This window comes from Tursiops truncatus, chromosome 4 (assembly GCF_011762595.2).
Source record: "Tursiops truncatus isolate mTurTru1 chromosome 4, mTurTru1.mat.Y, whole genome shotgun sequence".
In the NCBI taxonomy this organism is placed as follows: Eukaryota; Metazoa; Chordata; class Mammalia; order Artiodactyla; family Delphinidae; genus Tursiops; species Tursiops truncatus.
In genome coordinates this window covers 90,634,032-90,660,895 of record NC_047037.1, presented here as the reverse complement: position 1 = coordinate 90,660,895, position 26,864 = coordinate 90,634,032, and the positions used below count along the sequence as shown (strand labels likewise).

Sequence of the window (26,864 nt, the reverse complement as noted above, 5' to 3'; positions counted from 1 at the left end):
GACTGTTACCAGTCCGTGGCCCAGGGGTTGGGGACCCCTGTTATAAGGAACTTGAGCATCCGTGGATTTTGGTTATGGGGAACTGAATGTTGCCTTGGAGCTCTTCAACTGGGAGAATGAGGAAAGAAGATAAAGATACCAGGAGGGGAAGAAAATGGAAGATGGATAAATGCAAATGGGGCCTATATAGATTTCTATTAGTAACTTTCAGGGACAGATTGTCACTGAAGACTATTCGAGAATTTAAGTTAGCCTCTGCCGTGTTAACTCTGAAGAGGGGCAATTTTGGAATAAAAATGAATTTCTTAGAACACTCATAGTGGGACTTCCTTGGTGGTCCAGTGGTAAAGAATCTGCCTTACAATGCAGGGGACGTGGGTTCGATCCCTGGTCAGGGGACTAAGATCCCACATGCGGCAGGGCAACTAAGCCCACCTGCCACAACTACAGAGCCTATGCGCCCTCTCTAGTGCCACAACTAGAGAGAAGCCCGCACACCACAATGAAGAGCCTGTGCACCACAACGAAAGATCCCACATGCCTCAACGAAGATCCTGCATGCCGCAACTAAGACCCGATGCGGCCAAAAATAAATTAAATAAATAAATAATAAATCTTAAAAAAAAAAAAAAAGATATATTACAAAAAAAAAAAAAACACTCATAATTCCCTGGGCAAACTACAGCCCCGGAGCCAAATCCTCTTGCCTCGTGTCCTGTAAATGAAGTTTCACTGAAAGACCACCATGCTTACTTATTTATGTATTAACCATGACTCTTTTGTGCTTCAGCAGCAGAACTGACTAGCTGTGACAGAGAGCCTATGGCCTGCAAAGGCTAAACTATCTATCTTCTGGTTCTTTACAGAAAAAGTTTGCAGAGCCCTGCCTTAATCCTCACTATTCCACATGTGGTCTGTAGACCAGTAGCATCTGCATCACAAGAAACATTTTTATCGATAGAAATGCAAAATCTCAGGCCCCACATCAAATCTACTGAATCAGAATCTATACTTTAATGAGATCTCCAAATGACATAATGACACATCAGTGACTGAGAAGCACCTCCCTGAAATAATTTCTTTCTGTTGACAAACACATGAAACATGGGGTGTAGGGGGACCAGATGTTTATCATTTTCTGGCATCCATCTTGTGAGGATGAGATTCTCACTCTCTCCCAAGTGGTTTTAAACCTTGATATTCATAAAAATTACATTTCTTAATTCACAACCCAAACTCCTGATGTGGGAATTATATCAAGAGGTCATAAAGAAGGATGAAATATTTATAGCAATGGGATATTCCAATAACTGATAAATTACCATATCTGTAAGTCTTGAAAGAAGGCCTTCTTTAGATTACCAACAGGCAATAAAGGTACTACAACCAACATGTGAGTTCACATTCAGAAAATTTTAATGCTGTTAAGCTACAATAATAATATTTAAAAAAAAACTGTTTACAGTTTTGTAGTTTAATCAGTCTGAAGAGTTCTATTTTTATACTTCATTCCCTTAATCAGATGTAATAAGACAGAACTTGTAACTCATCAGCCCAGGTACATGTTCAAAAGGAAAATACAGAAATGTACTTTCTTGGTTGATGGAAATGTAGGTCTATTTAATACATACTTTATATTTAGTATTTTATTATTAAGCTTAGTTCAGTATAAATGCACATTTTTCAATGTCATGAATACATGGCATGAATGATGTGACAAGCAATTTGCATTTATATAGCACCTTTCGAAGGCTGAGGATCACAAAGCAAAGCATAAATGCTTGTGTAATTTTGCAATTAAGAATTCACTTCTAATTACTCCTACTTAAATGTGCAGTCTCTTTTTAATCACAACATTTTTACACCTGTGGTTAAGTGCTCTGACAGAGCCTCAGCCTTATCTCCAAAGCATGCAAATTGCATGACTGGATTTTGTAATGAAGACTACATTTGCCAGGGGAAAAATGATCACAGACATGTAACACTGGTAACAATATTAAAGACACAACTAAATTTAGAAGCATCATTCTCTCCCATTATGCACTCATTTGGATCAACACACACACACACACACACACACACACACACACACACAAATGTCTGTCAGTTCTGGAGCATGCACGAGTTTCAGGCTTAGTTATACTTCTGCTATATCGCCAGGAAGTTAAGATATGAGATCTGAAAACTGGCTTATAAACGTATGCTTGCCTGTAGTATAAATCTTTAGCTCCTGGAGCTACAATTGCTAACATGTGTGAGATTCCTAGTTTTCTTGAATAATCAAGGGACCAACAAATAACATGGTATTAAAAAAATGATATCCTGCTACTAGGGGAAAGCACAGTTCAGCTGCAACATATGGTTCTGGAGAGCTGCAGTCTCATAAATGGAGCTGAGGAAAGAAAAGTAATTCTGGGAAGGTGGTTGTAGCTAAAGAGAAGGCTCTAGAGACAGCCATCTTCATAACTGACTGCAGAAAAGCACGATGCTCCATTTTCAAAAGCTGATTAGAAAGAAGATTCATTAGGAACCTATGGTGATCTGGGGACCAGTGTAACACAAATAGCCGAGGCATGGTTCCTGCACCTTGAAAGGCTGCCAAGAGGAAGCAGAACTGCATGGACCAGAAGCAAACACATTTCAAAAATCCACAGTCAGGGGCTTCCCTGGTGGCGCAGTAGTTGAGAATCTGCCTGCCGATGCAGGGGACACGGGTTCGTGCCCCGGTCTGGGAAGGTCCCACATGCCGCGGAGCGGCTGGGCCCGTGAGCCACAACTACTGAGCCTGCGCGTCTGGAGCCTGTGCTCCGCAACAAGAGAGGCTGTGACAGTGAGAGACCCGCACACCGCGATGAAGAGTGGCCCCCGCTCGCCGCAAGTACAGAAAGCCCATGCACAGAAACGAAGACCCAACACAGCCAAAAGTAAATAAATAAATTTTAAAAATCCACAGTCAGTAATGAAAAATTAGTAGGTAAGAAGGTCTCAGGTTTTCAATAAACTATTAATTGTACGAAAAATAATTTTAATAGACTGTCCATTTAAAAAACAAATATCGAGACCTTCCAATATACCAGATATTGTGCTCATCTCTGATAATTAAAGTAATAGCAATATCGGCAACAATAATAAAAACAATGATGATCATAAAGGGGTGTTAGGAAATCAGGCAACACTTCCATACTCAGGAAGTCACAGGATGGAGGGCAGGGGAGAAATAACTAAAGAGGGTGATGTGTGTTTTATCAGCTTGTGTGCAATGCTCTGAGAGCAGAGAACAGGGAATATTTAATTCTGCTAGTCTTTGGAAAGTCTTCAGAGAGACACGGATATTTCAATAGAAATGTGAAATGCTGTCAACCACACTATTGGTGGAGGAGGGATGAATATCAGGAAGTAGGAATATTCAAATATGAATATTCACACAAATTATTTGTGACCCTTGACTTCATACATAAACACTGCAGTAACAGCATGTTAATCGGGAGTATAGGCTAAAAAGTCGAATTATCTCTATTCATTTCTAACTGTGTGACTTTGGACAAGTCACTTAACTTGAGCCTCAGTTTCCTCACCTCTATAATGGGGAAAGAATAGAATATACATCTGAGGATTGTCTTGACAACTTAATAATACTTAATATTAAGCATTTCGAATTTGACATATGACTAATGTTTAGTAAATGTTAGGTGTTGGATTTTTTCCTCTCTCTCTCTTTTTTTTTTTTTTTTAACTTCTGTCTCTTTTTAAGTAAAGCTAGAGCCATTCCGGTATATGGTAAATGAAGCAGTAAAATAAGACCCCTTATGCTTAAGGACGTTTGTCTGTTGCTTCCTTTCCAGAGGGAAGATGGTAGTTCTGCCATTTGAGAAATAAAACACAACACCCTCTATCGTCTTTTAGTCTGCTTCTTTTACCACTCCCATTTCCCATTACACATATCTAGCCTTTACAATAATCCTATGAGGAAGGTAATATCATTATTTTGACTTCATAAACGAGGAAACTGAGGCTCAGCGATAAATAATTCTACAAGTTCAAGAGCCAAGAGCTTGTGAAGCCATGATTAAAATCTAGGTGTTCTAAGCAGAAAAACCAGCTATTTATCACTTCACTGAAATGTTCTAAGATAGAGTTTGGTCCAAAATAATCCCTCCTCAGTAACTGAAGCATCAAGGGAGGCCAGACTCCATTTGCAGCAGGGACAAGGGGGTAGTATAAGAATTCTGGAAGACTCCTCTAACTAAAATCCTAAAATGCTGGAATGAAAAACACACAGGTAAGTTTGTCACAAAAGGAAGGACTCTGCATAGGTCAAGACTTATGTGAAAGCAGAAATAACAGAAGATAAATGATCCACGAAACCAGTTTTCACCAAGGACATTTCTATTGATTCTTGGAGACTTTGAGACACCATTCTGGTGGCCACATGGGGTAGGAAACAGATGGTAAAGCCTAAAGCTCACCAAACATGAGTATTTTAATAGATGACTTCCACATATAACTAAGGTCTTCGAAGGAAATCAGAAAAGAAGAGGAGCCCACTTGGTGTGAGAACACTCTAGAATCCATAGCACAAAGAGCCACAGTGGATGGGTCATGGATTAAGATGATAATGAGTTAGAAGCCATTTTGCTAGTTTACTCCATGCTGACAACCAGTGGATCTGTCGATCCATGCAGTAGCCTTCTTTTGTTTGCCTCCATGCAGTATTTTACTGCATGAATTCCAAATTGCAATCGTATGGGAAGTTACTGCACCACCAGTGTAGACTTATTGGGTATACTATACTAATGTCTGACAGTAACAGTTAAAACAACAAAAATACCAGAAAAAAGAATCAGTCTCCAGCCTCATCTATCTTTTTTCTGATCCGTATCTGGAAATGCTCACTTGGATCCAATAATCTTGTTTCAGAACTAATGTTCTTAAAGAAATTTTGGGAGTTAAAAATTAACTCTGGATCAAATTTTGGCTTTATATTTTCATGAGTATACAGCACCCCATTCTCACTGCAATGATATCTCTCCATCTCATTTTTGTTAATTATATTGCACTTGAGTTTATAAAAGTTCCATTCTTTACATCCTGTATTCAGGGTCCAGATAGACCAAGGGTGTTGACTAAAGGACACTGGAGAAATGGGTTGGGAGGAGAGCCTAAGGACAAATTTGGGGATAGACAGGGATCTTTCCACTGGTGGGCAGGAGACCAGGCAGGATGTTCACAGAGAGTGACCAAGTATGTGAATGGAGATGGAGAAAGTAGGGAAGAGTAAATGAGAAAAGCAGTAAATTTTTCTTACAGACTAACAAGGCACAGACATATCACTCAGAGAGTTAAAAATAGTCACACAAGTCTCACACCAACAGTTTTAAAGCCAAAAAACTTTCATAATAGTAGTGTTCTGCTTCTCTTTCCTTCTTTTCTCACCCAAATGTTCCTTTACATCCTTCTATCCTCAAGTTGGCTGGTTATGGTAGGATAGATTATTAAAGACTGAAATCTAAGAAAAGGTGTTTAAGTAGTTAGGCAAAAGACCACCTTTGTAGGTTTCTAAATAAAGAACTAGTAAGAGTAATTGTGGGACTAAAGGAAATTCAGAGCAGCAGAAATCTGTCAGATGGGCTGGGATTTCAGAAAGGAAGTCGAAGTTGTAATCCAGATCACATATGGATTCTTAACTGGTTCCTATATCAAACAGAGAGACTACTAGTTCTTAGAAGATAGAGATTTTTGTTCAGTTTAATAAACACTAATACCTTACCTACTACGTGGCTGGGTATCTTACTGGCAGTCTAAAACATGAAGAGAGCCACTATTGAAACTGGGTTGTATCAATGTAATAACAAAATCAATAGCCATATGTGTAGTCTTCTGTGTGTAATATTCCAGCCAAATAACTCTGGAGAAATTGGAGAAATGTTTCATAACTTCTTTTCACTGGGCTTGTTCAGATCCTCAGAATGGCAACTTGTATTAGAAGTTTGAAGTTGAAATAATTTTTAGGAGAGTCAGGTTATGCATCTGTGAAATTTCCACATGGCTAATAATTCAAATTTTTTTTTTTTTTTTTTTTTTTTTTTTGCGGTACGCGAGCCTCTCACTGTCGTGGCCTCTCCCGTTGCGGAGCACAGGCTCCGGACACGCAGGCTCCGAGGCCATGGCTCACGGGCCCAGCCGCTCCGCGGCACGTGGGATCCTCCTGGAATGGGGCACGAAACCGCGTCCCCTGCACTGGCAGGCAGACTCTCAACCACTGCGCCACCAGGGAAGCCCTAATTTCAAATTTTGAAGTCATAAAGACATACATTTGATTCCTGGGTTTGTCATATTCTAACTGCAAAATCTTGCATTCTTCGGTAAAATAGGAATAATATGGCATTTCACAAAAGGTTTTTGAGTGCAGTAAATTAGAAACTTTTGTGAAAATTACCTAGTATAATACCAGGCCCAGACAGCCTTCAGTAAATATTAGTTTCTTTCTTTCTTCAATATTCAAAAAAAAAAAAAAAAAACCCAAAACTGAAAGCATGAGTAGGAATTTTCAGATCCAATCATCTTCTTACAATTTCACACATCAACAGCTGATTTAGCCGCTATTTTATTTTCACTCATAGCCACTAACTTCCCACATGAATTCCCTTGCTGTTCTAGAATGTTGCACAGCCCTTTGCTATTTTACAAATCACTTCAGTTCAACTAGAGGATAAAAATTATTTTTCAGCAAAAAAACCCATATAATACAAAACCACATCTCCACAGTCTGGGAGACCAGATTAATTCTCTACATAAGGCAGGGAGAAATCATTAGAGATCACTACAGGAAAACATTCCAAGGAAGCAATGCACATGTACTTTTGTTTTATTCTGTTCATTAAAACAGAATAAGATGAGACTTGCTTTTCAAGATATCCTCCCACATTTTTAAAGTAGCTTTCTATATATTATGCAAGTTTTCACAATACTAAATATCCTTTTTTTTTTCTTTCTTTCCACAAAGCATGATGGAGTATGGGCTACAGAGTTAAGTAGACCTGATTTGAAACCTGTCTGGCCAAATTACTGTCTTATCTTGTGAGAGTCACCTCACCTCTCTGAGCCTGTTTCTTTATATATAAATTGAATATAATACTTTATAGTACAGTTGTGAGGATTAAATGAGGAAAATATGAATGCTTCTTTATATGGTGTCTGGCACAGATAAAGTGTTCAATAAGTATTAAGGAAGATTCATAGCTATTATTATTGGGTAGAGGAAGCACATGTAGTAATGCCTATGCAAGTTCACACAGGATTTGAGCTGCCTGCAGTTCCTTAAGGAGCTGTGCTGATAGAACTGAGAGAATATTGAGGTTCAAATTTACTCAAAGTCCCCATTACAAAACTCTGAACATGTATGTTTGGACCTCAAATTGATAAACCAGAGACATTAGGATACAGACATGGGATAATACTGGTCAAAATAGTTTAAAGGAAAGAGATGCACAGGTATAATCTTTAAAGGAAGAAAACTGATTTGTTACATATATTCTTAAAATGTGTTATTATAAGGAGACTATAAGCAGTGTGATATCTTCTCCAAAACGCTCAAAGATATTTATAATCACACTGTCCAACCTACTGTATAACTAGCCATCATCAGGAAGATGACAGACCTGGAGCATATTCAGTGTCTGTTCCTTACTCTTTCCATCCAAAAATCGGGAAAAAAAGCAAAAATTTTAAAATTATACATAAAGTTTTTTCTTAATCATAAATTAAAGATAACTTTTAGAGGAAGAGAAGAAGAAGAATGCTACCAAATGGAAACTACAGCCTAAGGAGTTTATCTGAAATCAGAAGATCTAGGCTTTAAGTTTGTGTTTTCTGTTTGTCAACTGGATGACTTATCTTGGATAAGTCACCCAACCTCTCTGCACTTTAGCTCCTTCACTGTCTTGAAAGATTTCTGAGAGAACAAAATGAGATGATATGGACTCCTAACATCAATACTCCTTGACATGCAATGGACACATTCACCCAGTGGCTACAGACGTTTATAATTGGCTTCTGTCTTGTTCCAGGCTTTCTTCCATCCTCCTTTGTTTAACCCTTTCTCAGTATGTGCCCTTATGTCTAGTCTTACTTGACTTTGTGCCTTGACTGCCACGTCTTTTGAGACATGTTCCTGTCTCATTCAATAGCAGACATCACATGGTCCTCTGCAAGACTCAGACCCAGCACTCCCATAGGAGACTGTGCACAGGTTGACCTTTGACTCCAACCACAAGGTTACTCTGCTGGCTCCAGCCCCTGGACAGTACTCTGGCTGCCAACAAGCAACCACTAGCACAACCCCACCCCACTGGCCAGGGAAGGGGTTACGGAAACTAAACCAAAAATTGCTCTCTCTCTACATCCATGGGGTTAAATGGGGGGTGCTGGCTGCCAAGAATCCAGTATCAGTGCTGTGGTCTCCACAGTGAAGAGCTGTCTGAGTTGAATATATGCCTGATATAACACTGTATTCTTTCAACAGCAGCTGGCCAGCCAGTTTATCTCCCTTTCCTGCCACAGTCTGAAACATTCCAGGTCTCAGGACTCTGAGCTACACAGAACACAGCACTGGGAATATATTTCTCATGGGACTCAAATCCTAGACCTTAAGGTATGTGCACAAAGGCACAGGTTTACTGGTTCTTGAAAAGTAGCTCACGTACTAGAAATGGTACTGACCACCCTAATGACAGAATGCTTGGATCACAGCGACACTGTCTGTGTCACACTGCCTGGGGTCTTAAATTCCAACAGCATCAGGGAGGAAAGTAATGGAGAACTCAGCTCAGCCCAGCTAAAAGTGTACTAAAATTCCCATTTAAAAAAAGGCAGAATTAAGGATACAGCTAAGGAAGAGCACTCTGGGTGCCTAATGGGCCCTCCTTCTTCTTCAGGCTTGGATTGAGCCTCCTCTTCAGACAAAAAGAATCTCCCTCATATCTCCTTCATGGAAGTCCTAGGAACTTCTAGAATCTAAGCGCATCCCAGTTAACCATCAACTTATGAGAAAATGATCAAGTCACTTCACACCCTTGACTTATAGTTGCCCTTTTATATAATGAAGAATTCTCTTTCAGTCCAAAAGTCTGTGACGATAGCTTTAAAATGGCAGTAAGAATTAAGTTATTCTTGCTTTCAATTTGATGTTTTTATACTTGGAGTGAATGGATCTATTCTGCTGAAGAGAACTGAGCATCTCTGACTTCGTATGCTCTGCATGAGCACTTTATGGATCAGTGGCTCCCAAACTTCTCCCAATCCAACATACTAAGTCAGGAAGCACATCCCGGTTAGTAACAGTCCTCACCATAGTGTTGACCACTTGTGGGTTGGGACAGTTGGGTATCAAATGCAGAGGGGGATATATGTGGATGAATACTCCTCAGCTAATTCTGATATGTCCTTCTCACACCATGTTCAGAATCACTATTATAGATTGAATTTACCTAAAGAAATATATAGGCTAGGAAAAATACCAAAAAGAAAGAACTTTCAAGTGGCCAGAACAGTCCCTGACTGGCAGAATTAGAACTAAATCTACTCCAGGGTACAGCCTGAATGTGCCTTCTCAAAGTCATTACATAGCATCTGGTACAGCAGAAGACTAATATAATAATTAACCAAAGAAAGGAGAATGTGGATGAGACAGACTTTGATTTTTAAACTGATTTTTGTCAGTTTTTTAAATTTATTACAAAGTTAATAATGCTTGATTTAACAAATCAAGCAAGACAGCAATGTGTAAAGAAAAACTTGGTACCCTCCCACATACTTCTCTTCAGGCTAGTCACTGCAAGAAATATTTTGATGTGGGATGTATAGACCAGATCATTCTCTATATGTACAAATATATAGATTTGGTTTTGACAAAAATAGGATAATATCCCAATATATTTACTTCAACTTTTTTGTGTGATTACAAATATCATGACTTTATTTTCAGATTTATATATAGTTAGATAGAGACTAAGATACAGAGCTAGAGACAGAGTGGTAGAGAAAGAGAAGAAAAACAGAAAAAGAGAAAGTATGAAATATATTATTTGGTAAACCATTCCCTACTTAATATTCAGACTTTTGCAGCTTTTTTGACATAAAAAACCACTTAAAAGAAATATCTTTTTACATATATCCTATATCCTTATATATCTTATTTTTAGTTTTATGGTTTAGAGTCCCAAAGGTGGTGTTGCTGGGTTACAGAGTATGATAGTTTAAACTTTAATTTAAATGCTGATAGAATTCTTTCCAAAAAAATGTATGCTGACTTGCAGTCTCACTGGTATTACACGAGAGGAGCCATTTTCCTGCATCCTCCAGCAATGGATGCAATGATTTTTCCTAGTTTTTGTTTACCTTAAAAGTGACATGGCAACAGCACTGTTGCCTACTTGTGATTTTAATTAGTCATTTGCATTCAATTTTCTCTGGATTACCTGTTGTTCTCATTTTTATGTTAAGTAGCTTATTCTTTTCTAATTTGTGATAATTTTTAATATACAGCTGGCCTTCTTTACCCCATGTTCTGTATCCATGGTTTCAACCAACCATGGATTAAAATATTCCAAAAAAAAAAAAAATCCACAAAGTTCCAAAAAGCAAAACTTGAATTTGCCACACACTGGCAACTACTGATAAAGGATTTACATTGTATTTACAAATATTTACATATTATTTATATAATACCATGTATTAGGTATTATAAGTAATTTAGAATTGATTTAAAGAATACAGAAATAAGAGACTTGGCCATCTGCAAATTTTGGTATCTGAGGGGGTTTTGGAACCAAAAGCCAGTGAATAACAAGGGATGACTATATTGACTATACTTCCCATTTGCCTAAATTAATTACACACACTTATTTTAAGAACTTATTTTGAGGCTTCCGGGAGGATGGCGGAAGAGTAAGATGCGGAGATCACCTTCCTCCCCGCAGATACACCAGAAATACATCTACACGTGGAACAATTCCTACAGAACACCTACTGAACGCTGGCAGAAGACCTCAAACCTCCTAAAATGCAAGAAACCCCCCACTACGTGGGTAGGGCAAAAGAAAAAAGAATAAACAGAGACAAAAGGATAGGGACGGGACCTGCACCAGTGGGAGGGAGCTGTGAAGGAGGAAAGGTTTCCACACACTAGGAAGCCCCTTCAAGGGTGGAGACTGTGGGTGGTGGACAGGGGAAGCTTCAGAGCCCCGGAGGAGAGCACAGCAACAGGGGTGCGGAGGGCAAAGTGGAGAGATTCCAGCAAGAAGATCACGGCCAACCGGCACTCACCAGCCCGGCAGGCTTGTCTGCTCACCCGCCGGGGCGGGCGGGGCTGGGAGTTGAGGCTTGGGCTTCAGTTGCAGCGCCGGGAGAGGACTGGGGTTGAAGGCGTGAACACAGCCTGCAGGGGGTTAGTATGCCACAGCTAGCCAGGAGGGAGTCCTGGGAAAAGTCTGCGCGAGGAGAGGGGATTAAGCGCGCTGCTTAAAGGAGCTACAGAGACGGGCGCGAGTCGCGGCTAAAAGCGCGGACCCCAAAGACGGGCTTGAGACACTAAGGCTGCTGATGCCGCCACCAAGAAACCTATGTGCGAGCACAGGTCACTATCCGCAGCCGCCTTCCGGGGAGCCTGTGCAGCCCGCCACTGCCAGGGTCCCAGGATCCAGGGACAACTCCCCCGGGAGAACGCACGGCGCGCCTCAGGCTGATGCAACGTCAGGCTGGCCTCTGCCACCGCGGGCTCGCCTCGCACTCCGTACCCCTCCCTCCCCCCAGCCTGAGTGAGCCAGAGCACCCGAAGCAGCGGCTCCTTTAACCCCGTCCTGTGTGAGCGAAGAACAACAGACGCCCTCCGGCGGCCTACACACAGAGGCGGGGCCAAATCCAAAGCTGAGCCCCTGGGAGTTGTGAGAACAAACAAGAGAAAGGGAAAGCTCTCCCAGCAGCCTCAGAAGCAGCTGATTAAAGCTCCACAATCAACTTGATGTACCCTGCATCTGTGGAATACATGAATAGACAACGAATCATCCCAAATTAAGGAGGGGGACTTTGAGAGCAAGTTTTATGATTTTTTTTTCCCCTTTTCCTCTTTTTGTGAGGGTGTATGTGTAGGCTTCTGTGTGAGATTTTGTCTGTATAGCTTTGCTTCCACCATTTGTCCTAGGGTTCTATCCGTCTGTTTTTTTGTTTTTTGTTTTTTAAATTTTTTTTCTTCAATAATTATTTTTTATTTTAATAACTTTATTATATTATATCTTACTTTATTTTCTTTTTTCCTTCCTTCCCTCCTTCCTTCCTTCCTTCCTCCCTTTCTTTCTTTCTTTCTTTGTTTCTTTCTTTGTTTCTTTCTACTTCTCCTAATTCTTTCTTTCTACTTTTCCTCCCTTTTATTCTGAGCCGTGTGGATGAAAGGCTCTTGGAGCTGCAGCCAGAAGTCACTGCTGTGCCTCTGAGGTGGAAGAGCCAACTTCAGGACACTGGTCCACAAAAGACTGTGCAGCTCCACATAATATGAAATGGCGAAAATTTCCCAGAGATCTCCATCTCAACACGAGCACCCAGCTTCACTCAACGACCAGCAAGCTACAGTGCTGGAAATCCTATGCCAAAAAACTAGCAAGACAGGGACACAACTGCACCCATTAGCAAAGAGGCTGCCTAAAATCATAATAAGGCCACAGACACCCCAAAACACATCACCAGACATGGACCTGCACACAAGAAAGACAAGATCCAGCCTCATCCACCACAACACAGGCACTAGTCCCCTCCACCAGGAAGCCTACACAACCCACTGAACCAACCTTAGCCACTGGGGACAGACGCCAAAAACAACAGGAACTACGAACCTGCAGCCTGCAAAAAGGAGACCCCAAACACAGTAAGATAAGAAAAATAAGAAGACAGAAAAACACACAGCAGATGAAGGAGCAAGATAAAAACCCAGCAGACCTAACAAATGAAGAGGAAATAGGCAGTCTACCTGAAAAAGAATTTAGAATAATGATAGTAAAGATGATCCAAAATCTTGGAAATAGAATAGACAAAATGCAAGAAACATTTAACAAGGACCTAGAAGAATTAAAGATGAAACAAACAATAATAAACAACACAATAAATGGAATGAAAAATACTCTAGATGGGATCAATAGCAGAATAACTGAGGCAGAAGAACGGATAAGTGACCTGGAAGATAAAATAGTGGAAATAACTACTGCAGAGCAGAATAAAGAGAAAAGAATGAAAAGAACTGAGGACAGTCTCAGAGACCTCTGGGACAACATTAAATGCACCAACATTCGAATTATAGGGGTTCCAGAAAAAGAAGAGAAAAAGAAAGGGACTGAGAAAATATTTGAAGAGATTATAGTTGAAAACTTCCCTAATATGGGAAAGGAAATAGTTAATCAAGTCCAGGAAGCACAGAGAGTCCCATACAGGATAAATCCAAGGAGAAATACGCCAAGGCACATATTAATCAAATTGTCAAAAATTAAATACAAAGAAAATATATTAAAAGCAGCAAGGGAAAAACAACAAATAACACACAAGGGAATCCCCATAAGGTTAACAGCTGATCTCTCAGCAGAAACTCTGCAAGCCAGAAGGGACTGGCAGGACATATTTAAAGTGATGAAGGAGAAAAATCTGCAACCAAGATTACTCTACCCAGCAAGGATCTCATTCAGATTTGATGGAGAAATTAAAACCTTTACAGACAAGCAAAAGATGAGAGAGTTCAGCACCACAAAACCAGCTTTGCAAAAAATGGTAAAGGAACATCCCCAGGCAAGAAACACAAGAGAAGGAAAAGACCTACAATAATGAACCCAAAACAATTAAGAAAATGGGAATAGGAACATACATATCGATAATTACCTTAAATGTAAATGGACTAAATGCTCCCACCAAAAGATACAGATTGGCTGACTGGATACAAAAATAAGACCCATATATTTGCTGTCTACAAGAGACCCACTTAAGACCTAGAGACACATACAGACTGAAAGTAAGGGGATGGAAAAAGATATTTCATGCAAATGGAAACCAAAAGAAATCTGGAGTAGCAATTCTCATATCAGACAAAATAGACTTTAAAATAAAGACTATTAGAAGAGACAAAGAAGGACACTACATAATGATCAAGGGATCGATCCAAGAAGAGATATAACAATTGTAAATATTTATGCACCCAACAAAGGAGCACCTCAATACATAAGGCAAATACTAACAGCCATAAAAGGGGAAATCAACAGTAACACATTCATAGTAGGGGACTTTAACATCCCACTTTCACCAATGGACACATCATCCAAAATGAAAATAAATAAGGAAACACAAGCTTTAAATTATACATTAAACAAGATGGACTTAATTGATATTTATAGGACATTCCATCCAAAAACAAAAAAATACACATTTTTTTCAAGTGCTCATGGAACATTCTCCAGAATAGATAATATCTTGGGTCACAAATGAGGCCTTGGTAAATTTAAGAAATTGAAATTGTATCAGGTAACTTTTCTGACCGCAACGCTATGAGACTACATATAAATTACAGGAAAAGATCTGTAAAAATACAAACACATGGAGGGTAAACAATACACTATTTAATAACGAAGTGATCACTGAAGAAATCAAAGAGGAAATAAAAAAAATACCCAGTAACAAATGACAATGGAGATACGATGACCCAAAATCTATGGGATGCAGCAAAAGCAGTTCTAAGAGGGAAGTTTATAGCAATACAATCCTACCTTAAGAAACAGGAAACATCTCGAATAAACAACCTAACCTTGCACCTAGAGCAATTAGAGAAAGAAGAACAAAAAAAACCCAAAGTTAGCAGAAGGAAAGAAAACATAAATATCAGATCAGAAATAAATGAAAAAGAAATGAAGGAAACAATAGCAAACTTCAATAAAACTAAAAGCTGGTTCTTTGAGAAGATAAACAAAATTGACAAACCATTAGCCAGACTCGTCAAGAAAAAAAGGGAGAAGACTGAAATCAATAGAATTAGAAATGAAAAAGGAGAAGTAACAACTGACACTGCAGAAATAAAAAAGATCATGAGAGATTACTACAAGCAACTCTATGCCAACAAAATGGACAACCAGGAAGAAATGGACAAATTCTTAGAAATGCACAACCTGCCAAGACTGAATCAGGAAGAAATAGAAAATATGAACAGACCCATCACAAGCACTGAAATTGAAACTGTGATTAAAAATCTTCAAACAAACAAAAGCCCAGGAACAGATGGCTTCACAGGCGAATTCTATCAAATATTTAGAGAAGAGCTAATGCCTATCCTTCTCAAACTCTTCCAAAATATAGCAGAGGGAGGAACACTCCCAAACTCATTCTACGAGGCCACCATCACCCTGATACCAAAACCAGACAAGGATGTCACAAAGAAAGAAAACTACAGGCCAATATCACTGATGAACATAGATGCAAAAATCCTCAACAAAATACTAGCAAACAGAACCCAACAGCACATTAAACGGATCATGCACCATGATCAAGTGGGTTTTATTCCAGGAATGCAGGGATTCTTCAATATACGCAATCAATCAACGTGATACACCATATTAACAAATTGAAGGAGAAAAACCATATGATCATCTCAACAGATGCAGAAAAAGCTTTTGACAAAATTTCACACCCATTTATGATAAAAACCCTGCAGAAAGTAGGCATAGAGGGAACTTTCCTCAACATAATAAAGGCCATATATGACAAACCCACAGACAACATTGTCCTCAATGGTGAAAAACTGAAAGCATTTCCAGTAAGATCAGGAACAAGACAAGGCTGCCCACTCGCAATACTCTTATTCAACATAGTTTTGGAAGTTTTAGCCACAGCAATCAGAGAAGAAAAGGAAATAAAAGGAATCCAAATCAGAAAAGAAGAAGTAAAGCTGTCACTGTTTGCAGATGTCATGATACTATACATAGAGATTCCTAAAGAAGCTACCAGAAAACTACTAGAGATAATCAATGAATTTGGTAAAGAAGCAGGACACAAAATTAATGCACAGAAATCACTGGCATTCCTATACACTAATGATGAAAAATAAGAAAGTGAAATCAAGAAAACACTCCCATTTACCATTGCAACTAAAAGAATAAAATATCTAGGAATAAACCTACCTAAGGAGACAAAAGACCTGTATGTAGAAAATTATAGGACACTGATGAAAGAAATTAAAGATGATACAAATAGATGGAGAGATATATCATGTTCTTGGATTGGAAGAACCAACATTGTGAAAATGAGTCTACTACCCAAAGCAATCTACAGATTCAATGCAATCCCTATCAAACTACTACTGGCATTCTTCACAGATCTAGAACAAAAAATTTCACAATTTGTATGGAAACACAAAAGACCCTAAATAGCCAAAGCAATCTTCAGAACGGAAAAGGGAGCTGGAGGAATCAGGTTCCCTGACTTCAGACTATACTACAAAGCTACAGTAATCAAGACAGTATGGTACTGGCACAAAAACAGAAAGATAGATCAATGGAACAGGATAGAAAGCCCAGAGATAAACCCACATACATATGGTCACCTTATCTTTGATAAAGGAGGCAGGAATGTACAGTGGAGAAAGGACAGTGTCTTCAATAAGTGGTGCTGGGAAACTGGACAGGTACATGTAAAAGTATGAGACTAGGTCACTCCCTAACACCATACACAAAAATAAGTTCAAAATGGATTAAAGACCTAAATGTAAAGCCAGAAACTATCAAACTCTTAGAGGAAAACATAGGCAGAACACTCTATGACATAAATCGCAGCAAGATCCTTTTTGACCTCCCTCCTAAAGAAATGGAAATAGAAACAAAAATAAACAAATGGGACCTAATGAAACTTCAAAGCTTTTGCACAGCCAAGGAAACCATAAACAAGACCAAAAGACAACCCTCAGAATGGGCGAAAATATTTGTAAATGAAGCAGCTGACAAAGGATTAATTTCCAAAATTTATAAGCAGCTCATGCAGCTCAATAACAAAAAAACAAACAACCCAATCCAAAAATGGGCAGAAGACGTAAATAGACATTTCTCCAAAGAAGATATACAGACTGCCTACAAACACATGAGAGAATGCTCAACATCATTAATCATTAGAGAAATGCAAATCAAAACTACAATGAGGTATCATCTCACACCAGTCAGAATGGCCATCATCAAAAAATCTAGAAACAATAAATGCTGGAGAGGGTGTGGAGAAAAGGGAACCCTCTTGCACTGCTGGTGGGAATGTAAATTGATACAGCCACTATGGAGAACACTATGGAGGTTCATTTAAAAACTAAAAATAGAACTACCATATGACCCAGCAATCCCACTACTGGGCATATACCCCGAGAAGACCATAATTCAAAAAGAGTCATGTACCAAAATGTTCACTGCAGCTCTATTTACAATAGCCAGGAGATGGAAACAACCTAAGTGTCCATCATCGGAAGAATGGATAAAGAAGATGTGGCACATATATACAATGGAATATTACTCAGCCTTAAAAAGAAACGAAATTGAGCTATTTGTAATGAGATGGATAGACCTAGAGTCTGTCATACAGAGTGAAGTAAGTCAGAAAGAAAAAGACAAATACCGTATGCTAACACAAATATATGGAATTTAAGAAAAAAAAATGTCATGAAGAACCTAGCGGTAAGACAGGAATAAAGACGCAGACCTACTGGAGAACGGACTTGAGGATGTGGGGAGGGGGAAGGGTGAGCTGTGACAGGGCGAGAGAGAGTCATGGACATATACACACTAACAAACGTAGTAAGGTAGATAGCTAGTGGGAAGCAGCCGCATGGCACAGGGATATTGGCTCGGTGCTTTGTGACCGCCTGGAGGGGTGGGATAGGGAGGGTGGGAGGCAGGGAGACGCAAGAGGGAAGACATATGGGAACATATGTATATGTATAACTGATTCACTTTGTTATAAAGCAGAAACTAACACACCATTGTAAAGCAATTATACTCCAATAAAGATGTAAAAAGAAAAAAAAAACACAACATTGTAAATCAACTACACTTGAAAATATTTTTTAAATGCAAAAAAAATTTTAAATTAATTTTATTGTGTGTGCGTACCACAGGTTCAATATATAAATTATGTCAAATTGATTTCATTGTTTTTCAAAATAAAGAATTTTTGATATTTAAAAAAAACTGATTTTTTAGAAACTCTAAACAATAAAGCTTTCTTTATCTTTACTTGTAATTCACTGTCCTGATATTTTTCCTTACTTTTATTGAAGATCATCTTTGTATGCAAATAAGCATTCATATAAGTCTTACTACTCATCATCTCACCACGTATAAATTATGAGGATCTTATTATGTACTATGCACATGTGCAAGTTTATAACAGAAGTTTGAACAAAAATTTGATTTTTTTTTCTTAATGTGCAAATGTAGCATGTTAAAAATAGTTCTGCAGTACTAACACCATATCTAAGAAAAAAATTAATGAATGATTCATCTTCAGGTAGTTTATCTTCCATAGCTATTCAATCAGAAGGATATTCAAAAAAGGGTACTTTCCTTTCCTTTCCGATTATTATTCTATTTTAATGCTCAATTTCAATTCAAGTTTTATCACTCCCTCCCTCCCCATTCTTCCTTCCTTCCTTCTCTCACTCACTTCCTCTTTCCTTTTCTTTCTTCTTTTAAGTATTATTCTATTTTAAATAAATAGAACAATAATTTAAAATTCTATTTAAATTTCAGTTTCTTTTTTTTTCTTCATTTTTTGTCTTTCATTTTATAAATCAGGTCATAAACATCCCTTGAAAAGGAAAAGTAGCACAGAATATATATTCTTCTATCCTCTTAGAAAAAAAGTATTCAAAAGATGGGTAAGTGCCAAAGTCTTTAAAGTACCTTAAACACATTTGGGACACATAGATCAACTTGATGGAACCATTTCATTGTTTTCAAAATGTATGAGCTAAAGCAGGAGGTATTATTTCAGAGAAAAGGGAAAAAAAGATTAATGAGAGCAAGAACAATGATGAATTACATGCAAGAGCAATGATGAATTACATGTGCCTATAATAAAGCCTGTTAGCAAAGAAGTCTAGATCCTATCAATCTAATGAAGAAACATTAAAAAAGAATTCAAGAAAAAAAAAAGAATTCAAGGACCTGCTTTAGAAACATGAATTTTTCAAATTTTACTTCACAGAATTTATTTTAGGTTCTTATCATTTTTACCTTACCAGAAGTTAAATTATGAAATATTGGATACTCCTTCCCTTGACACATTTTGATGGCCTTGATAGAGGAATGATATTTATTATTATATTACTCCAAAAAATGAGAGATTTTTCACAGAAAGATTTCCATAAGATTCTCAGTTTTTATCATTACAGCAGATACCCTAAAAATGTCATTACCATGGAACCAGATACTTAAAATTGCAGACAAAAAGAAATAGAATGATACCTTACTTAAGGGTCAGGATATGGATCTACAGAAAAGTACAGGATCCTCTGTATTACTGGCCATCACAGCAAGGATGATCAAACTATAAAATGACGTATCTATAGAGAAGGTAAATTGGGCAATTAGCATTGCCGTATTTACCATCCAACACATTTAAAAGAATTTAATATCACTTGTAAAATTTTGCAGACTATTATACAAGGGTTGTGATCCTCTATTAGCTATAATGATGCTTATCAGTATTGTTTACATTGATTGAGCATTTATCTGCCCAGCACATAATGAATATATGAGATTTCCAACCTTTTCTCTACCAAGGCCACTGAAAAGAATTCTGACTCCGTGCATTTTACAGAGAGGAGAGGCCTAGTGGAACTGACAGACCTCCACGTTCCAACACCATATTGGGCTCACAGGACGATGAGATCTACATCTTTGGACTGGTCTAGTGACAGAAGGCTGTAACCCCTGATTAACTGTGCTTCATAAACTTGCAATGACTGTTACCATGCAGAGGTAATGGGTACTCTGCATTTTAATAAAGATAAGAGTAATCCTCAGCAGTCTGCCTTAGTGTCATTAATGTTGCTGCATAACTTGGGATCATGAAATACAGAATGAAAAAGAAGAGAGGAGCATAGAGAAAAAAGAAGACCAATTTGAATTCTCTTGAAATTGCACCTGCTCTTTCACTCAGTATCAGTACAAGTATATCCCAAGCAGTGGATACAGAAAAACCTGAAATATTCAATGCTGGTTGGTGAAACCTTTTGAAGGATTGGGACAATAGTTTCAAGGATTTCCTGACTTACAATAAAGAGCTAACTGCATTGTTAGAAAGGACAGGCAAGGTGATAATGACTTTCCTGAAAAGCCTTGGGGAAAAATTGAAGAATTAATTGAGATTCAGAAAGATATTTGCTAATGAAGAGTTATTAGACTGTACTATACTATAACATCATAGATATAGATATCTATATACGTCTATACATCAATCTATCTATATCTATATTCCATCTATCCCATACATCCTATCTATCATGTATCTACATATCTGTCTAAGTATCTATCTAGATTCTATTAACCTAGATAGATGATGATAGATAGATGATAGAATGAATGGGTAATTTAAAACCTACACTCCCTTCTAATTTGGCCCCATATAGAAAGTGACAACATTGTATATTTCTTAAATTTAGCCCTGACTCACTATCTTTATGAGGTTGATAAGTTGAGTATGACAAAGACAGATGACACACCTCTATCATAAGCTGTTTTGGAAAGCATATAACCTAAGAGGCAATGCCACAGACATAAAATTATTAAACTGTTCTCTGCAAGTGATAGGGCTCCTTCTATCATTCTAATATGCATTTGGATTTATCACAGCTTAAGGGCCCGTTTTCAGACTCAAAGATGATTCTTGATTTTCCTTTCCCTACTGGCTTTTATGTTAGCTTATAGTTTTAACTCAGCTTCCCCTAATGTTAATATCTTTTATAAACCATAGTACAATTATCAAATCAGGAAATTAACACTGATGCAATACTATTAATTAAACACACATCTTATTCAAATTTCACTAATTTGTCATTAAACTCCTTTTTTCCATTCCAGTATTTAACCCAGGATTCCACATTGTATTTACTTGTGTCTCCCTAGTGTCCCCAAGTCTCACATGACCTTGACACTTTGGAAGAGTATTGCCTTGTTATTTTATTTAACTTGGACTTGTCTGTTTTCTCATGATTAGATTGAGGTTATGTATGTTGGCAAAAATACCACAAAAGTGGTGAAGCCTTCTCAGTGCATTCTATCAGGAGATATATGATATAGATGATGCTGATACAGGTTAAACTTTGTCACTTGGTTAAGGTGATTTCTACCATGTCTCCACTGTAAAGTTACATTATACATTATAATTATGTTATAAATTCTATCATTATTGTTTTTCTTTTGCTCAAAATGTTCCAGCTTTGGCAACTGAGAGTTCCTTTCAAAACATCTTCAACCACTTTCAACACTTCCTTATTTTCTGGCACCGCAAGATATTCCAAGCTTCTCATATTTTTTTTTCCCTAGTCCTGGAAGCAACTATTTCTCCAAGGAGCACTGGCTTCCATTATTAGAGAATGACTTTTAGAAACCATAATCTCAGCACTAGGTGTGCTCTTTACTACAGAGATTTCATTGCATTTCTTCTAGGCACTCCACATAGAAAGTCAGAAAATATATTTATAAACACTAACCCATGTATACACATCTACATTTAATTTTCTACATGTGTATCTATGTACCTATCAATCTATGTATGTATCCTGTGAGTTGACACTCCTACCTCATATTCCAACCCATCAGAGTTTTTTCAAGCCTTCCCATTTTCCTTATCTATCATCTATCAATCATTTATCTATATCATCTTTCTCCACCAGTGAGTTACCTGGTTTTCATTACCTACAATAAATTTGCTTATTTGTTCAATCCTACTATATAAAAATATTTTCAGAATTGATAACCCATACCCTTGCAAAGAAAATATTAATAACTAGAGTACAGTACTGAAATGGTTTATTTTTCTTTAGTCTTGAGTCAAAATACTTCTTTCCAATTTCTTCTAGATTAGTTCATCCCTTCCCAATTCTCTTTGGTGTGGTTGTATGTCGTGGATGACCTAAAATTAAGGCTCACTACTATGTGCTGCCTTGACATCTGGTAAAATCAGGATGGCTCAAATAGCCTAATGACAAGTTTCCCTCCTCACTCTGTGCCCTAACCCAGTGACCTCCTTATCACGGGAGCAGGTGCAGTTCCTGCTTATCCCTGAGGTTTCAGTTCCCTGCCAGGCGGAGGAATTATTCAAACAAGCCAATCACATCCTCCCATGGGAACCAGGGGACTCTATATGGATTTGTTTACCTTTCCTAATTTTTATGGTATTGGGTTGTTTGTTAAAGTTTCCTATTTCACCAACGTCCAGATATTTTAGCAGATTTTGTTTGTCTGGTAGTGGGGAAAGGGCTGGTGAGTTCCCTTTTATTCATAGTACCCTGCATTTCCCACTTCTGCTTTTTTTCCCCTTCACCACCCAATGGCTAAAATGTATTTCTCCCTTTTTGGATTCCTTCTTCTGCCCCAGAGCTATACCTTTTAAAGATACCCCTCTAATTTGTAAATATTTTGTGGTCCCTTCCCTATGATTCATGCTCCTAACTGCCCAGAGCTTTTTCAGTAATTTCAGACTTAGAACGGTCTAGTCTTTCATACAATAATTTTAGATCAACTTTAGGTCCCTTCTCTCATTTTTTCTGTCTTCCTTGCAGTTTTTCATGGTTTACCTTTGCTCACCAAAAAGCCTAGAGCAGGGCAGGGATGTGTCAGAGTGTGCTAGGTCATACAATAGGATTGGTGATTTTTTCCTCTTTATTCATAGTTGCTTTGAAGTTTCAGCATTCTCTGTCTTCAAGTTATTCTGCGGGGATGATTTTTCTTAGCTTTTTTTTCCTCTTCTTGTATTTTTTGGTATTATTATTGGGAGACACATAGCTAGGTGTCTGTAATTGCCTTCAGTCCTCAATCATGTTTTATAACATTTCTAAAGTTATATAATTTTTTATAACTAATGTTTCCTGTGCCAACAATTTAATATTCCTATCTAACTCATTTGGTTGGGGGGTAATTGCTGCTAATAAAGATTTTCCAGAGAAATTGATTTGGAAACTGCTTAGTGTAGATATGCCTACAGAAATAAAAAGTAGTGATACCCTTGACAGTCAATATAACCAGTTCTCTTTGTAAAACTTAAATATTAATCCTGTCTGACACCGTCTGGAGATGAGAAAAAGGCTAAACAAGTACCAGCTAAACAGAATGTCTTCGTATGCATCCATTACTTCTAGTTGTGTGCTTCTTAATATTCTGTTTCATGAAGCACACAGAAATGAATATTAGAAATAAGGATCCATGACTGTCACTGACATGTAGGAAAAGATAACGTGTTAACCCACGTGAGCTTGCAGTAGAATAGTTTCAGGTCAGTAATTGTTTGTTTCTTGAAATCAAGGAGTCTGGTGAGTTTGACAGATTTCCCATTTTTACATATATTCAGCTCCCAGCTTGCAGTGGCACTAGTGAGAAGCTGCATTTCCTTTGTTTGCAGCAGAAGAGACTGATAAGGCCTCACTTCTCTTTGACCTTTTGCCATGGAAGGCTGCTCTGATTTCAACTTGCCACGCAGTAAATGTATGCGTCAGTTAACAAGGATGCAAATTTTTAAATGCGTATTTCAGCCTTAATCCATCAATCTCACTGGGAATACAATTCAGCTTGCATTCCCTCCTGAAAATGATTTACAAAAATGATTTACGTGCTTCACATATTTGTACATCTGACATCATGCGAAGTATGGAACAATTTACAGATGTGCAAAATGTTCCACGAAAAGCCTAAAATGCTGTTAACAATCTGGTTGAAAAGGAACCGAGATGGGAGAGATTTATCAAAACTGAAGGTTGATGAAAGAAGTCACAAATCAAGAACTATCAAATTATGTCATGTTACTTAGCTTCTGCTTACAAGTAGCTAATGGCAAAGGGTTAGGTGAGGATTGGAAACAACTGGGTATTATTAATAGGTGACCAACAAAAAATAGTCATTTTAAAATCATTGTACATTTGATTATTTTATCAAAATTATCTAATTTCTAGATTCCAGCTAAATCAATGGCACATTTAGAAAAATCTTTCTGCAATATTTTAGGTAGTACAATTGCTCCTACGTGTCACACTTCAAGACACTAAGATGAAACTTAGAATCAATTTAGTCAAAGACCAACCAGCCATTAATCACTAGACTATGTGAAACAGCACAAAAAGAAAAAAAAAAAAAAAAGATTTTCTTAGTCGATTCAAAGAGGAGTTCATATTTTAAGCACTGGGAGCAATTAAAATCTCTGAAAGACCAGGGCATCCAAATGACCAACATATCTCTAAGTTGATACACTAAAGCTCTTAAAAGTGTCATAACAAACAACTTGTCATCTTAAGAATATTTTATGAGGCAGTTGGATACCGGAGGAATTGTAGGAAGTCATAGCTCAGGCTCAGGAAATGTCTTTTCTGTTCTCACACTAAGCTTTGGAGGCCAGATCGACATTGCTGAGTTGGGATAACACTAAAATGGGCAGTTTATCCATATTCCTCAAGAAAAATGTCCAGTAACATGAAAATTTTCAGTTAATAGAGAAGCATCTCTCTGAATTATTTTCCCAGTTTTTCTTGGTATTTTAATAGATGGTTTGGATCTATTTTCTTTTCTTTTCTCTAAGAACTCTTTTATTTCAAGGTAAGATGATAGCTACTTATTTGTAAAGAGAATTTCATTTCAACTTATTTGTTATCAAACATATGGACTAAAACAGAGGACTAAAGTGAATACTTTTGTTTGCAAGCTTGCTTAGGAAGAATTATATTTTTCACCGTACAGCCTGCCTCATCATTCTCTTTGTGTATTAAGTGTATGTATTCTCATAAAAATAAAACTTATTTTATTACTTTTATATACTGAATTTTTCAGCTATAATTTCCTACAGTCTGCAATAGCTATATATTGAATTCATGAACTTCTGAGAATTATGTTCTTTCTTTGGTCATATACAATCAAAAAAATACCATTCCTTACTAAAACAATGTGAACCATTTTTGAACTTATATAAACAGAGAGTAGAAAAGTGCCAGAAGCTGGGCGGGGTGGGTGTTGGGGAAGTAGGGAGAGGTTGGTAAAAGGGTACACACCTTCAGTTATAAAATGAATAAGGTCCAAGCACCTAAGGTATAACATGGTGACTATAGTTGATAACACGTTATTGAATAACTAAAATTTCCTAAGGGAGTAGAATTTAAATGTTCTTAAAATAAATTGATAGATAGACACATAAGTGAGGTGATGGATATGTTTAACTCGATGGAGGGGAATCTTTCACAATGTATACATATATGAAATCATCACATTGCACCAATTAAATATCTTCTTTGTTAATTATACCTCAATAAAGCTGGAAAAAAATTTCAAGTGGCACATTTTTAATGAAAATCCTATGTTCCTTACAATATTTTAATACATTTATTTATACCCTGTTCATATTTAGAGTAAGGCAAGATATGATTTTAGTGAAAAATAATAATGCCACCTGCTTCTGTAATGCCTTGGTAGTTACCAGGAATCAATAGAGATTGAAGAAAAAGAAACCTAAAAAAATGATTAAAGCTAACAAACCAAAATATTTAATAAATGTGTCAAGATTGGCATCACCAACACTTACTTACCAATCTCTGAATGCTGAATATTTTGCATAATGTTTAGTCCTAAATATAAGAAATGTAATTTTCAGTATATGGGCCTTATATGCTTTTTGATAAATATAATGTTAACTTTTGTCATGTCTTTACAGTACTGTAAATGTTAATTTTACTTTCAATTTTCAATTGTTCATTGTCTAACTACAGAAATACATTTTTTAAAATATTGATTTGTATTGTGTAACATTCCTTAACACTTACTAGTTCTATGAGCTTTTTCATAAATTCCTTATGTTTTTCACATATACAATCAATTCATAATAAAAGCAAAATAAAAGCAATTTTATTTGTCTTTTTAAATTTGTTTGCCTCTTATTCTTGCCTTATTGCACTGGCTAGGACCCCACCTCCCCAGTATAATGCTGAACATCTACCTTGACTTTTTCTTGATTTTAGAAAAATCAAGGGTGGTAGATGAAATAGTGTTCCTCCAAAATTCATATCCATCTGGGACCTCAGATTATGACATCACTTAGAAATAGGATCTTTGCTTATGTAATAAAGTAAGAATCAAGATGAGATAGAGTGAATTAAGGTGGACCCTGAATCCAATGACAGTATCCTTACAGGAAACGGAAAATTACACACAAAGACACACACACAGGAACTAAGCATGTAAAGATGGAGGCAGAGATAGGAGTTAGGATACCACAATCCAAGGAATATCAAGGGCTACCAGAAGCTGAAAGAGGCAAGAAAGGTTTCTTCCTAGAAACGTCAGAGGGAGCAAGGCCTTGCTGACATGTTGATTACAGCCTCTGACTTTCAGAACTATGAGAGAATAGATTTCTATTGCTGTAAGCCACCAAGTTTACACTAATATATTACAGCAGCCTTAGGAAATGAATGCAGGATGGAACCATTTTGTCTTTCACCATTAAGTATTATGTGTGCTATTGAGTCTTCATAAATGTAGGGCCTGGATTTTAAAAGGCAATATGCCCGAGAAGAGGCAAAAAAGTCTTGGGCCCAATTGGGGTCAGAGATATGGCACAGA

The 26,864-nt window shown here is 37.5% G+C and overlaps 1 protein-coding gene across 2 annotated transcripts in view; it reads right to left on the bottom strand.

The window, feature by feature from the left end:
* LOC109547760 (zinc finger MYM-type protein 6-like) overlaps positions 1 to 26,864 on the bottom strand; it is an 834,957-nt gene that overhangs the window by 348,947 nt on the left and 459,146 nt on the right. The window lies entirely within an intron of this gene.